Source organism: Taudactylus pleione, unplaced genomic scaffold, assembly GCF_031769625.1.
Source record: "Taudactylus pleione unplaced genomic scaffold, aTauple2 ptg000061l, whole genome shotgun sequence".
Lineage (NCBI taxonomy): Eukaryota > Metazoa > Chordata > Amphibia > Anura > Myobatrachidae > Taudactylus > Taudactylus pleione.
This window is the reverse complement of record NW_028284463.1, coordinates 13165509-13180757: the sequence shown is the minus strand read 5'-3', so window position 1 is coordinate 13180757 and position 15249 is coordinate 13165509.

Here is a 15249-nt window from a genome sequence, read left to right as displayed (position 1 = left end):
TCGCACACGTGCAGCGCAGTGCACAATATGTATAATCACACACGTGCAGAGCAGTGCACAATATGTATAATCAAACACATGCAGCACAGCGCACAATATGTATAATCACACACGTGCAGAGCAGTGCACAATATGTATAATCACACATGCAGCGCACAATATGTATAATCACACACATGCAGCGCAGTGCACAATATGTATAATCACACACGTGCAGAGCAGTGCACAATATGTATAATCACACACATGCAGAGCAGCGCACAATATGTATAATCGCACACATGCAGAGCAGTGCACAATATGTATAATCGCACACGTGCAGCGCAGTGCACAATATGTATAATCACACACGTGCAGAGCAGTGCACAATATGTATAATCAAACACATGCAGCACAGCGCACAATATGTATAATCACACACATGCAGAGCAGTGCACAATATGTATAATCACACACGTGCAGAGCAGTGCACAATATGTATAATCACACATGCAGCGCACAATATGTATAATCACACACATGCAGCGCAGTGCACAATATGTATAATCACACACGTGCAGCGCAGTGCACAATATGTATAATCACACACGTGCAGCGCAGTGCACAATATGTATAATCACACACGTGCAGCGCAGTGCACAATATGTATAATCACACACGTGCAGAGCAGTGCACAATATGTATAATCACACACGTGCAGCGCAGTGCACAATATGTATAATCACACACGTGCAGAGCAGTGCACAATATGTATAATCACACACGTGCAGAGCAGTGCACAATATGTATAATCACACATGCAGCGCACAATATGTATAATCACACACGTGCAGAGCAGTGCACAATATGTATAATCACACACGTGCAGCGCAGTGCACAATATGTATAATCACACACGTGCAGAGCAGTGCACAATATGTATAATCACACACGTGCAGCGCAGTGCACAATATGTATAATCACACACATGCAGAGCAGTGCACAATATGTATAATCACACACGTGCAGCGCAGTGCACAATATGTATAATCACACATGCAGCGCACATTATGTATACTCACACACATACAGCGCAGTGCACAATATGTATAATCACACACGTGCAGAGCAGTGCACAATATGTATAATCACACACGTGCAGCGCAGTGCACAATATGTATAATCACACACATGCAGCGCAGTGCACAATATGTATAATCACACACATGCAGCGCAGTGCACAATATGTATAATCACACACATGCAGCGCAGTGCACAATTTTATATAATCACACACGTGCAGCGCAGTGCACAATATGTATAATCACACATGCAGTGCACAATATGTATAATCACACACGTGCAGAGCAGTGCACAATATGTATAATCACACACGTGCAGCGCAGTGCACAATATGTATAATCACACACGTGCAGCGCAGTGCACAATATGTATAATCACACACGTGCAGCGCAGTGCACAATATGTATAATCACACACGTGCAGCGCAGTGCACAATATGTATAATCACACACGTGCAGAGCAGTGCACAATATGTATAATTGCACACGTGCAGAGCAGTACACAATATGTATAATCACACACGTGCAGAGCAGCGCATAATATGTATAATCACACACGTGCAGCGCAGCGCACAATATGTATAATCACACACGTGCAGCGCAGTGCACAATATGTATAATCACACACGTGCAGCGCAGTGCACAATATGTATAATCACACACATGCAGCGCAGTGCACAATATGTATAATCACACACGTGCAGAGCAGTGCACAATATGTATAATCACACATGCAGCGCAGTGCACAATATGTATAATCACACATGCAGCGCAGTGCACAATATGTATAATCACACACGTGCAGAGCAGTGCACAATATGTATAATCACACACGTGCAGAGCAGTGCACAATATGTATAATCACACACACGCAGCGCAGTGCACAATATGTATAATCACACACGTGCAGAGCAGTGCACAATATGTATAATCACACACGTGCAGAGCAGTGCACAATATGTATAATCACACACGTGCAGAGCAGTGCACAATATGTATAATCACACACGTGCAGAGCAGTGCACAATATGTATAATCACACACATACAGCGCAGCGCACAATATGTATAATCACACACGTGCAGAGCAGCGCACAGTATGTATAATCACACAGGTGCAGATAAGCGCACAATATGTAGAATTGCACACGTGCAGAGCAGTATACAATATGTATAATTGCACACGTGCAGAGCAGTATACAATATGTATAATTGCACACGTGCAGAGCAGTACACAATATGTATAATTGCACAAATGCAGAGCAGTAAACAATATGTATAATCGCACATGTGCAGAGCAGTATACAATATGTATAATCGCACACGTGCAGAGCAGTATACAATATGTATAATCGCACACGTGCAGAGCAGTGCACAATATGTATAATCGCACACGTGCAGAGCAGTGCACAATATGTATAATTGCACACGTGCAGAGCAGTACACAATATGTATAATTGCACACGTGCAGAGCAGTACACAATATGTATAATCACACACTTGCAGAGCAGTATACAATATGTATAATCGCACACGTGCAGAGCAGTACACAATATGTATAATCGCACACGTGCAGAGCAGTACACAATATGTATAATCGCACACGTGCAGAGCAGTACACAATATGTTGAATTGCACACGTGCAGAGCAGTATACAATATGTATAATTGCACACTTGCAGAGCAGTATACAATATGTTGAATTGCACACATGCAGAGCAGTACACAATATGTATAATTGCACACATGCAGAGCAGCGCACAATATGTATAATCGCACACGTGCAGAGCAGTATATATGTGTGTAGCTTGTATGGCGAGCTTGCTACTAGTCATCATCAGTGAGTACTTCCACCTGCCCTATACTAGGTGCAAACGATATGACTCCATATTGGCGTATATTTGCTTACTTCCAGGGCTGCATATGACGCATTTGTGTGAACACGTCTTTGCCTATGTGAGATCGCCCCTCCTCACACCTGATTCATCTCTCCCAGCGAAGGTGTAGATGTGAGCGGAATGCGTAAGGCTCTGCATTGCTCTTACTTGCATGTGCCCAGTTTTGGAGCATGCTCTATGCGAATTCACATAATAAACAGGTGTACATCACCCCAAAGTACGAGGCACTTGGGTACTAACTGGGGTCCATGATTTCACAGCCATTTCACCTCCTGTTTGCTGTGCCATCTGCAGGTACCACACTTCACAACAGATTAGTGTTCAACTGCCTACTGCAGTCACTCCAAGGAAACTACTGCTCCTCATTTGCAGCATATATCTGATTGTCCCACCCTCAGCTATACTAGGCTCAGGAAGCCATTGGCTCTCCAGCTGTTGTACGCGTTTTATTGTTTTTTGTTTTTTTTTAACTCTCTGTTGCAGCAAGTGCCTACACTGGGCCTTGCCCATGGTGTCTCTGATACTCCTATACACTATGTTTTGTATGCCATGAAAGGACCCTTGTGATTTACACATAGCAAGCAGCCTGTTGGAGAGTTTTCTCTTTGTTTCCCATCCAGTATACTTGCCTACAGTCTAGGAGATTCACACATTTCGGGGATCCTGGGAGTTGATGCTGTGCTTTGCAGCGAAACGCGTCTTCTTCATCCTGCTCCACATTTACCAAGTGCTGAAAATTGTGGCATCCTGCAGTGGTGGTGGTGGTGGGCCTGTGATGACTGCATTCTCTTCACCATGCCACCTACACCCCCACCTCTTCCTGTATGCCCATCCGGAAAACCATAGGAGGACATTTTAAAACTAGGTAAGTATGCTGGTCAGATGTGAGCTAGATGATCTTGTACTATGGGTGTGCATTTAGGAACCGTATAATCTATTTTCAGAATGCGCCTAACGTACAATGGGCCTGATTCAGACCCGGACGCTAAGTTGCGCTCTGAGTGATGGTCGCCCGTCTTCGCATGCGTATAAGTCGCAGTGCGCGTGCGCAAACTAGTACGAGCGTTCGTATTTTGCTCGCTCGCCCTGAAAAGACTGCCCAGTGGAATGATTGATAGCGCCGTTTGTGGGTGGTAACGGAAAGGTGCTTGTGAATGGGGGAGTGGTGCTGCGAACGCAGGCGTGTCTGACCGTCAGAACGGAGTTTAATGGGTGTGCATAATTAGCAAAGTTGCATCCTTGAACACGTCACTTGGTTGGTTTTTACCCTGAACTGCTCGCAGTGCTTGCGGTAGGGTAAGGCTACCTCAAGCGCTGCGAGCAGCTCCGATGACTCTCGATGTTACGGATTAATTCTTTAAATACCGGAGATGAGGTGTATTGCGAGTGGCTAGGGGGCGGCTTTAAACACTTGCGAGCGCAATATGCCGTCGCTCACATATACATAGAGGTGTCCTTACACCGCAAAGAGCGAGCGCATGATATGCATAGACGGCCCCTTTTTGACAGCGAGCGGCCGCAAATAGCGACCAGGTCTGAATCAGGCCCAATGTGCCTTTTTGGTTTGTGCACCATTTAGAGCACTGAGGGCCCCACTGTATGAAATAAAAGCATGTTGGCAGGTCTGTAAACGGTAAGAACTTGGGCCTCATGTTCAGCGTCGGAGTTGGGTGCCCTGCGCCTGATTCCGAGACGTACACAAGTCCAAAAGCGGCTGCAACAAGCAATATTTGGCAAACTGTATGCGCTGCATTGTACGTGCATTAAAAGGGCATTTCGGCGGGTCAACTGTGCTTCTATTTGCGATCGCACGCATAATGAGGCGGGCGTCGGAGGATGAGACACCAGCTTACAGCGGATCTCTGCGTCCAGCATTGGAGTTGGTATAAGTGCCGATATTAATGATTATGGTTGCGGTTAAATGCTTGAAGCCTTGTGGATACTCTCATTCATATAAAGAGGTAGATGTACTAAACATTGAAGAGACATACAGTGGACGAAGATAAAGTACCAACCAATCAGTTCCTGACACTTTACAGGCTGTGTTTGGAAATGACAGGAGCTGATTGGTTGGTACTTTATCTCTCTACACTTTATCTCTCTCAAAGGCTTAGTACATAGACCCCTAGGTAGTAAATCTGCCACGTGTGGCTGTCCGCACTCGCCGGCCACTTTGCGTGCGACTATAAGGCCCCTGTGCGATTGGGTCGGCCCTCGCTATTACGGAATGGAGAGGCTACGTCCTCATGGATACTGCTCCAGCTCTACGCCGTGTGGTGGGTACACTATGTATTGGGATTTGTGTGAATAATGACATTCATCTGCTGAGATAACATGACATGTTGTGTCCTTACTTCCATATGTGCCTAGGACTGGACTGTTGAGCAGCCAGGCCTTGTCTGCCCTATGATACCGGCCCTGTACAGTGCTGTGTGTTAATAATGCATACTGTGCAGTGCTGAGAGGATGTATTCTCAGGGGCCTCCTCGTAGGGACGTCTACGCCAATGTATAACTGCCTCACTTCATTAATGTGCACAGTAAAATAACGCTGTAATATCACTTTATTATACACACTACGAAGCGCTTTTTGGGCACCTTTCCAAATACTTTGTATTATTGTTTGTTTGAATAACTGGAAACGCACATGTCCTCATAATCGCATCACAATAAACACGTTTGGGATCATTTATACAGTGATTTTTATATATTTTATTATTCCGCGCCCCACCTACATCTCAGAGCATGAGGTATGATCTAATGGCTGTTGGTGAAACATGCCTGTGAGAAATAACACTGGGTTAGGGCTGTTGTGGTCACAGCAAAGCAGCTGTCAGTCTGACAGGACACAGGGCCTGATTCAGAGCTGAACGCTCTGACCAGAGTGCTCGCTCTGAATCAGGGCCCTCCTACCTGTTTTTGGAGCGTCCTCATGGACGCTCGCATAGCTGTGGGTTACCACCTACAGCTTATACGAGCGTCCATGATGATGGTCGCGATGGTCAAAGACCATCGCGACCATCGGGCTTGCGACGAGACCCTGCGGTAGGGTCTCGCTGCCGCAAGCCCTGGAGTGATTTTGGCTCTATCAGTGCCAAAATCACTCCCACTGACATCATTACTGATGTCAGTGGGGCCGGACTCAGATGGTAGGTGTTCCCATGGGAACGTCTCCGTCTGGCAGGCACGCCCACCAAAGGGGGCGTGCTGTCAGTCACCATCGACTGCACGCCCCCTTTGGTGCGAGACCCCGAGCGACGAATTTCTCGTCGCTCGCCGGGTCTCGCGCATGCGCACGACGGAGCTCCCTCCGTCGTGCGCATGCGCATTCGCCAAACATCGCCCCGCTTGCGAGCGAACTTCCCTCGCGAGCGGGTCTGAATGACCCCCCCCTGTCCTAAATCTATCTGTGATAAGCTCAGAGCCGTAACTAGACTTTTTGGTGCCCTGTGCCAGAAAGAGCATTAGCGCCCCCCTTATTTTTCAAAGGGAAATGATGCACCCAAAAAGGGAATGGCCTCATGGGGAAGGGCCAGGGAAGAGATAGGAGAGGCCAGGAGATGCTGGGGATGAAATAAGAGGAAGTTACAAGTGAGAATGATAATAAACAGAAATTTGACAGGCCCAAACAGCGCCCCCTGCCCTGTGGTGCCCTGTGCCATGGCACCGGCCGCACCACCCTAGTTAAAAACTCTGGATAAGCTGCATACACATGTAAAGATTTTCTGTCCAACCATCCAACTAGCTGATTGGTTGGAATGAAAATCTGGTAAGGTATGAAAGCAAATGACAATCAGCACTTTGCTCCCAAACGCCGGAAAATGGACAAAAACTGTAGTTTTTTTTTTTTAATTGAGTTAACTTTTTTATTTTAGTTTTAAGACATAACATACAAACATATATTACATACAGCTTATCATGTAAATATCTTGTATACATACTATATAGCATCTATATTATCTGACATATACAAAGGGTTAGAGTATAAATCTGTTTCCATTTGTTTGAGCGAATTAAAAAAAACAGAATATAGTAAATAGTAAATAGTATATAAAGTAACATATATATTTATGCTAAACATACATGCTAACTAATAACAGTTTACAAATGTGATGTACTTAGCACACTTAAAAATAGTGTTATTGTTATTATTATTGATATTGCCGCATAATATATAACTTCACAAAGGAGCGTCAGAGACATACAATGACACATTAAAGCATAATATGGATCAGGAGCCAACTATGAGTTACTGGGTATCTCATAGAAACTAGATTGAAGCCATCTATTCCATGTCTTCTCAAACTTAGACTCAGACTTTCGTGAGATATACATATATTTCTCATGCAGCACCGTAGAATTAAGTGATTTCCACGTCACATATTCAGGTCCCGTAGAAGCCAACCATGATCTAGCTATGACAACTTTTGCCAATGTGCACAGATTAATAACGTATTGGGTAGTATATTTATCCAAAATATCATAAGGTATTATTCCAAGAACACATGCACTAAGTGTTAGTATAGAGATAGTGACACCAGTAGTGGCCATAGTCTGTAGAACTCTGTTCCAGAATGTACTTATGACGGAACACTCCCAAATCAAGTGCCAGAAAGTACCACTAAGTAAAGCACACTTAGGACAGATATCGTTTAATTTTCCAACAAACTTCATGAGCCTAACGGGTGTGAGATAAGTCCTATGCAGAATGAATAGCTGTATCTGTTGGAATCTAATTGATGCAGTAGAGCATCTCGGAGGTCCCATGGCACGACTCCATGACTCGTCACTCATAGGACCCACATCAGTCATCCAACGTTCCCGAAGACCAGGAAGATCCGAACAATGATGAGCGGACATAAGATAAGAGTATACACTAGATATAATCTTACGGGAACCCGTGGACAACAATAACTTTTTAATAGGAGAGTCTAATATATTTGGCGAAGAGTCCGAGAATTGGGCAGATAGCGCATGTCGCAACTGAAGATATCGGTAAAAGTAGGAGCTAGGTAGACAAATTTCATCCCTCAACTGAGTAAAGGATTTAAGAATACCATTATCATACAATTGTCCCAAAGAGATCAACCTTTTAGAACCCCATACTCTATCTGTTTGTAAATAAGACAACTCATCTAATGTTTTGGATTTCCACAGTGAAGTGTCTGGGTCTACACCTTCATACTTGACCGTTTTTGAAATTAGCCTCCAGATGTAAATTGCTTGATAAAACATAGGAGGATCTTTTTTAGAGTATCCCTCCGCAAGTAGTGCCTGTAGGGGGGAATGTCCCGGCGAAGCCTGGGAAACCATTACACATATCAAGTCACTCACCGGGCCACCCTGCAACCATAATCTCAAATGCGCCAACTGAGACGCAAAATAATATAATCTAAAATGGGGGAGAGCGAGTCCTCCCAAATTCCGGGATCTAGTTAGAGTATTCAATTGAATCCTAGGACGCTTGTTCATCTAGACCAGAGAGGAGATCAAACTGTTTAGTTTTCTAAACATGGATAGTGGTATATAAATAGGAGATTGTTGGAATACATATAGGAATTTAGGCTGCACGATCATTTTTACCAAATTAACTCTACCAGTCAGTGTCAAAGGCAGTTTAACCCAGGTGCGAAATTTCATTCGGAGATATTCCAATAATGGTTGGATATTCAGAGAAATATAATCCTGCGGAGAATTAATAACCCAGATTCCCAAATACTTAAAGCGGTCTACCCATTGAAGGGGAAGAGGTATATTGGGAGATGCGGGAGGGGACCCCCTAAGTGGAAGTATGTGGGATTTCCCCCATTAATCTTTAGTCCAGAGTATATACCGAAGGCTGTAATAACCTGGAGCACCACCGGCATGGAGAGAGCATAGTCAGCCAAAAACAATAAAAGGTCATCTGCGTATAAGGCCACAGCGTCATTTCTATTGTCTACCCGAAGACCCACTATATCAGGATGGGATCGCAGTACACATGCCAGCGGTTCCATTGCCTAAGCAAATAGGGCTGGCGATAAGGGGCAACCCTGTCTCGTTCCCCTCAAAAACTGTAGTTTGAACAAATTGTTTAGATCAAACATTTAACTGTCTGACGACCATTTTCATCTGTTTCCTGGCATTTAGGAGCAAATTGCTGATCATCAGTTACTCCCATACGTTACCAGATTTTTATTCCAACCAATCAACTAGTTGGATGGTTGGACAGAAAATCTTTACGTGTGTACCCAGCCTTATGGTGCATACACACGGTCAGATTTTTCCTTCAGATATGAACGATAACGATTTAAAAATCGTTCAGTCGTTCATATCTGAAGGAAAATCGTTCATATCTGACATGCCTGAACGATGGACGATCAACGATGCGCGTTCCCGATGGTCAGATAACGATTTCTGACATCTGATGTGTTTGCAGTCAGACTTGGACGATTCCATTCATTTTAATGCAGTCAAAAATCGTTCAATCGTTCAAATCGTTCAAAACTTTGGTAAAATCGTTCAAATCGTTCAAATCGTTTAATCGTTCAATCGTTCATCTGACAAATCTGACAAGTCTGACAAATCTGACCGTGTGTATGCTCCATTAGACTGGCAAAAGCTGCATACACACACAACGATTTGGTTACCAACGATTTTATGAACGATTTTCTGTCAGATTATCTGTCAGATTTTTTAAAGTGTAATGAATGATTTTTTGAACTACAAACGATTTTTGTAACTTCCCCTTAATGAAAATCGTTCAGTTGGTCAGTCAGAATGAACTACAAACGGGAACGCGCATGAACGATAATCGATGTTTTTCTGAAAGATGAAAGACAAAAGATATCGCTTGAAAATTCCGGTGGCTGTGCTGGAAGATATCTGTCATGTACATGACAGATTTTGGCAAAATACGAATGATGAACGATATCGCATGACATCATTCAGGGAGTGGATTTTTTTCTCTCCAGCGCTCTGTAGCTGCTGCTAGTATCTTTTGTCGTTTACCGCATATAAACTGCCAGATATTTCTAATATCTGGCAGCGATATGCGATAATTGACCAACATGTTGGAGAGATGAAAAATTACATTTATCGGCCGCTGCTAATGGATAGGCCCCTCAGAAACTGAACGATTTTTTTCAACGATTGAACGATAACGACGTCGTCATAGTTAAATCGTTCAAAAAAATTGTTACGTGTGTACGCACCTTAAGTAATAGGCTACATTTGAACATCCCGGCAATGTAATGTGAGTGTTACATTATTATTTCATTGTCTCCTATAAAGATACAGATGTGACCTAACAGGTCCAAAAAGCTATATATGGGAGTGCTCTGTGGTTTACCAGCTGTGTAGTGTACATGCCATTCACTGTAAGCGCATAAGGGCCAGCGTAAGTCCTACCACTCGGGGGCAGTGCCCCACTCAGGCACTGCATCCCCCACCTCACCAGCCTCGCTTTTTACATAGGCAGGCAGAATGCGGGGGGTGGCATACACTGCTCCTCAGACTGGATGGAGCACTTGGCTGTGACATTATACCTAACTGACATGTATGCTGCCGACTGCTTCTCCTTCATGTCAATGGTCAGCTCCGATTGCGGGCATTAGCAGAGGAGGAAAGACATTATGGGGTCTAGTTACTAAGCAGTGTTAGGAGACAGAGTGAAAAGTGATAAGGTGTCAGCCAATCAGCTCCCAACTGCCATCTCACAGGCTGTGTTTGAAAAATAACAGTTGGGAGCTGATTGGCTGGCACCTTATCACTTTTCACACTGCTTAGTAAATAGACCCCTAGTTGTATTCAGTATTTGAGGCAGCCCTAACGATTGGTACCTGGCTTAGCAACTACCGATGTTGGCCTAATGATAGCGCCTCCAGCCCTGATTTCAGGCCCTTACACTAGGCTTGCAGGTAGTGACTGACTGCCAGCAGTACTGGGGCACTATGATAGCCAGCGCCTGTTTAGCCTGGGACCCCCTGGGGTGTATGGCTCCATCACATTAACACATTGTCACCAGCTATCCCTACAAGTGCAATAATTATACAGCTGGCTGCTACTATGTCACATAGCATTGTGCACTAAGAGAGTTTTGTGGCACCTAACAAAGGGCCTGATTCACTATGGAACGCAATTCTGCTTATACGCAAGCAGCGCAGTTGCTAATATCAGCTGTGCTATTTAAATGTTTGCATTCACATTGCGATTGCAGCCTGACATAAGGACGCCCGCTTCCCCTTACATCCGTATACCAGGGCAACATAGCGAAACAATCGGTAACATCGGACCCATACGCACACTTGCACAAGCCCTGACCTTCCTCAGAAATTGCTAACAGCCACGCACGCTATCAGTGCTATAGCTGCTTATGGCCACACAGTGGATAATTTATGCACGCCCCTGCAACGGCATTGCAACGCACTGGCGCGCCCGAGTTCGCCCGACCAAGTCACCACCCAGAAATGGCACTTCCTGTCTATCTTTCTGCTCTGGGTCTGCGTAGCCTCTACAAACGCAGTTCCCATCGCAATTGCCATTTTGCGCACTGCGATGTATACACATGCGCAGAACGCAACTATCGACCGATTGCGTGCATATTAGCAACTACGTTCCTTGCTGAATCAGGCCCAAAGTCGGTTCAGTAATAGTTGGTCGGAGCAATGGTAAAAGCCTTGGAGTTCTGACACCAGGGATGGGGATGAGGTGTTATTTATTAAACGGGGACTTTTCAAAGCTGACGATGATCTGCGTTTGTGCCCACAGAAATTAAAACCGCGATACTGTTAAGCGCGAGACCAGGTGTGTTTTGCAATTAATAATGTTGCTGTTTTCAAGTCTGCGGGGAAAGACACAGATAATCGTCAGCTTTAATAAATCCCCCCCAAAAAACAATATAAGCGCTGGTGTCACCCCTATAGAGGACTAAAGGTGCATACACACGTAACGATTTTTTGAACGATTTAACTATAATGACGTCGTTATCGTCCAATCATTGAAAAAATCGTTCAGTTTCTGAGTTATAACGATGATCGATTATCATTCATGCGCGTTCCCGTTTGTAGTTTGAAGTTTGTAGTTCATTCTGACCAACTGAACGATTTTCATTAAGGGAAGTTACAAAAATCGTTTGTAGTTCAAAAAATCGCTCATTACACTTTAAAAAATCTGACAGAAAATCGGTCATAAAATCGTTGTGTGTGTATGCACCTATGGTAATAATTTACTTCAATGTGATAGACTGCTGCTGTTTCGAAAAACCTGTGAGGAACTGACCCTCATGAACAAATTAATGGCATAAATGCGATACAACTAGAGACAGTGCTGTCTGGCCCTGATTCAGAGCCGGACGCTCTGACAGAGCGCTCACTCTAAATCAGGACCATCCCTCTTAATTTTTAGAGCGGCCTCCTGGCCGCTCGTATAGCTGTGGGTGACCACCCACAGCTATAGCGAGCGACCAGGAAGATGGTTGCGATGGCCAAGACCATCGCGACCATCGGGCTTGCGACGAGACCCTTGTGGTAGGGTCTCGTGGCCGCAAGCCCTGGAGTGCTTTCGGCTCTATCAGAGCCGAGAGCACTCCCACTGACTTGTGATGTCAGTGGGGCCGGCCCTAGACAGTAGGCGTTCCCATGTCAATGCCTCCGTCTGGCCAGCCACGCCCCCGGCATACCCACCAAAGGGGGCGTGCTGTCACTCACCATCGACAGCACGCCCCCTTTGTAGAGAGACCCGGAGCGATGGCTTGCCCGTCGCTATCCGGGTCTTGCGCATGTGCACGACGGAGCCGCCTCCGTCGTGCGCATGCGCACTGGGCCAACATCAACCCGCTTGCGAGCGCGTCTGACTCAGGCTCTCTGTTCACAATATTCAGAATTTATTCAAATATACAAAATATAAATAAAAACTATTTTTATCTCTTGCTTCACGTAGGAATGTATACATCAACCACTAATATAAAATAACAAATAAAAATGGTAAGAAACCTCTGTTGAATCACAGAAATTTATTCAATACAGGTATTTTCAGGATAAATATTCATAAGTGTTCAAACAGTATAGTTGTTATATCACCTTCTTGTGCAAAAAAAATTTAATCCGTAATGACACCAAACCCCAGAAAACAGCCCTATTGTGCAAATTACGTTAATATGGTAATTTGCAGGCTAGCAAAAAACATGCACTCTCAGTTTTGTTAGTTTAAGCAGTTCCTGCAGACTGCAGGCAGATATTCAATTAACTATAGTGAGAGTCTTATATGTAGATGTTAATTGCATGGAATCATCCTCCTAGCTGTTAGTAGTTGTTAGTAAAGTTCCGTAGTCCAACGGTCACCCAGTGACAAAAACAGTCCTGTTATGTATATAACAGTTGCCGTGCACGGCTGGATAAAAAATCCCAGTCTGGCGCTTTGTAAATTTACCCCCAGATATTCTCCAGTGGTAGGAAGACTGTCTTTAATCCCACCCAAAGCGGCAAAGGTCGTTATAGTGCAAAGTTACAAACTAAAAGGGGGTATCCACTTAGCGATATACAAACGACAGCACGATTGCGACATTGCAATCGTGCTGTCGTTTGCATAGCTAGTGATGTGCCTAGACTGAACGTTCACTCGTTCAGTCCCCGGCACATCCCTCATCCCCGCACATGTAGAACCTGACGAGACCGTCAAGTTGACCTGCATGTACGGGTGATGTCGGAAGCGACCCGCGTCGAAAACATCCCCGATGCATGCGCGATTTGCAAGCTATTGCACGATAACAACATCGTTATCGTGCATTCGCTTGCTTAAATCGCTTAGTGGATACCCCCCATAAAATTGTCATCACTCCAAGATTATTGGTCTGTTACCTAAGATACTACACGAAAGGCTATAAAATTTGCAATACACATCTCTTCACAACCAGGTGGAACCAGTCCCATGAAATGTGAAGGGCGAAGGAACATATTCAGCCATGTTCCTGGTACATTAGGCTGGGGGAGAATTTCAACTAGTGGTCAATTACAAAATTGGTAAGAAAAAAAGTTCCCCTATTCCAGATTACATTTGCACCCTGGACTCTCACCAAAATTGCCATGACCCACAGCATGAAGACAAGAAGGGACAGAGACGCTGTAGCATAATATCTGCACATAAGGCTTATAAAATGCACATAGACATCTCTCCTCCTTATACACCTGGAAAGGAGTCGCCAGTTCCTTCAGCGTTTGTGGTAGATTCCAAACTGGGAGAATTAGAAGAATCAATGCCCTGGGTTTCATTATAGACTCTTAGCTTGATTCAGAGTTTCACACAAGTCAGCCACATCGGGTGCCCGGAAATATAGGTGTACGCTCAGCCGGGGCTCACGTGCAGTTGCTAAGATTCTCAAGGGCCGTCCGCAAAACACGCTTGTGTTTATCTCTGAGCCCGGCCCCTCTCTATGGATTAGTACCCTTCCCCAGAGCTAAGAACTCAGAGTCTGATGAAGGAATCAGGGAAGTCTCAGCCAGCTAGTATTCATCAGGCAAGGACACAGGCCTCAGACAGGGCAATGTTTAAGAAGAGTATCCTTCAAACAATTACAGTCACATTCTATACTAAGGTGCCAAAAGTCATTAGATAGATGCGTACTGTTGTGTTGGACCACCCCTATAGCCTGGCAAAGTGCAGAAACTCATTGTGGCATTAATTCCACAAGTGGACGGAAGACCTCTGGAGAGATGGTGACCCATGCTGTCTGGATAGCTTCCCACAGAGCCCTGATGTTTGTTGGTGTAGGATTTTGGGTGCAAATGGACCTCTCCACCACATCTCGTAAATGTTCAAAAGGGTTCATGTCGGGGGAAACGTGGTGGCCACACCATTCGTCTGAACTCTCTAGAATGCTCCTCAAACCAATTTTGAGCAACTTGGGATCAATGACACGGTGCATTATCCTGCTGGAATATTCCATCATTGTGGGGGTCCATGAAGAGCTGCAAATGGTCATCAAGCAATGCAACGTAACGGTTACCAGTCAATGACACGTTCAGGTGGACCCAACCCATATCACATGAACATACTCCATACCATTATAGAACCACCTCCAGTCTGCATGGTGCCTTGTTGACAACTGGTGTCCATGGCCTCATGGGGTCTGCGCCACACCTGAACCCTAACAGTAGCTCAAAACAACTGGAACCCGGGACTTATTGGACCACGCCGCATGTTGCCAGTCCCCCAGGGTCCAATTAACAATGTCACAAGCCCAGGTGAGGCGCTGTGTCAGGTGTCGTAGTGTTATCTGGGGCTCTCTGGTGGGTCTACTGCTCCCATAACCCATGGAA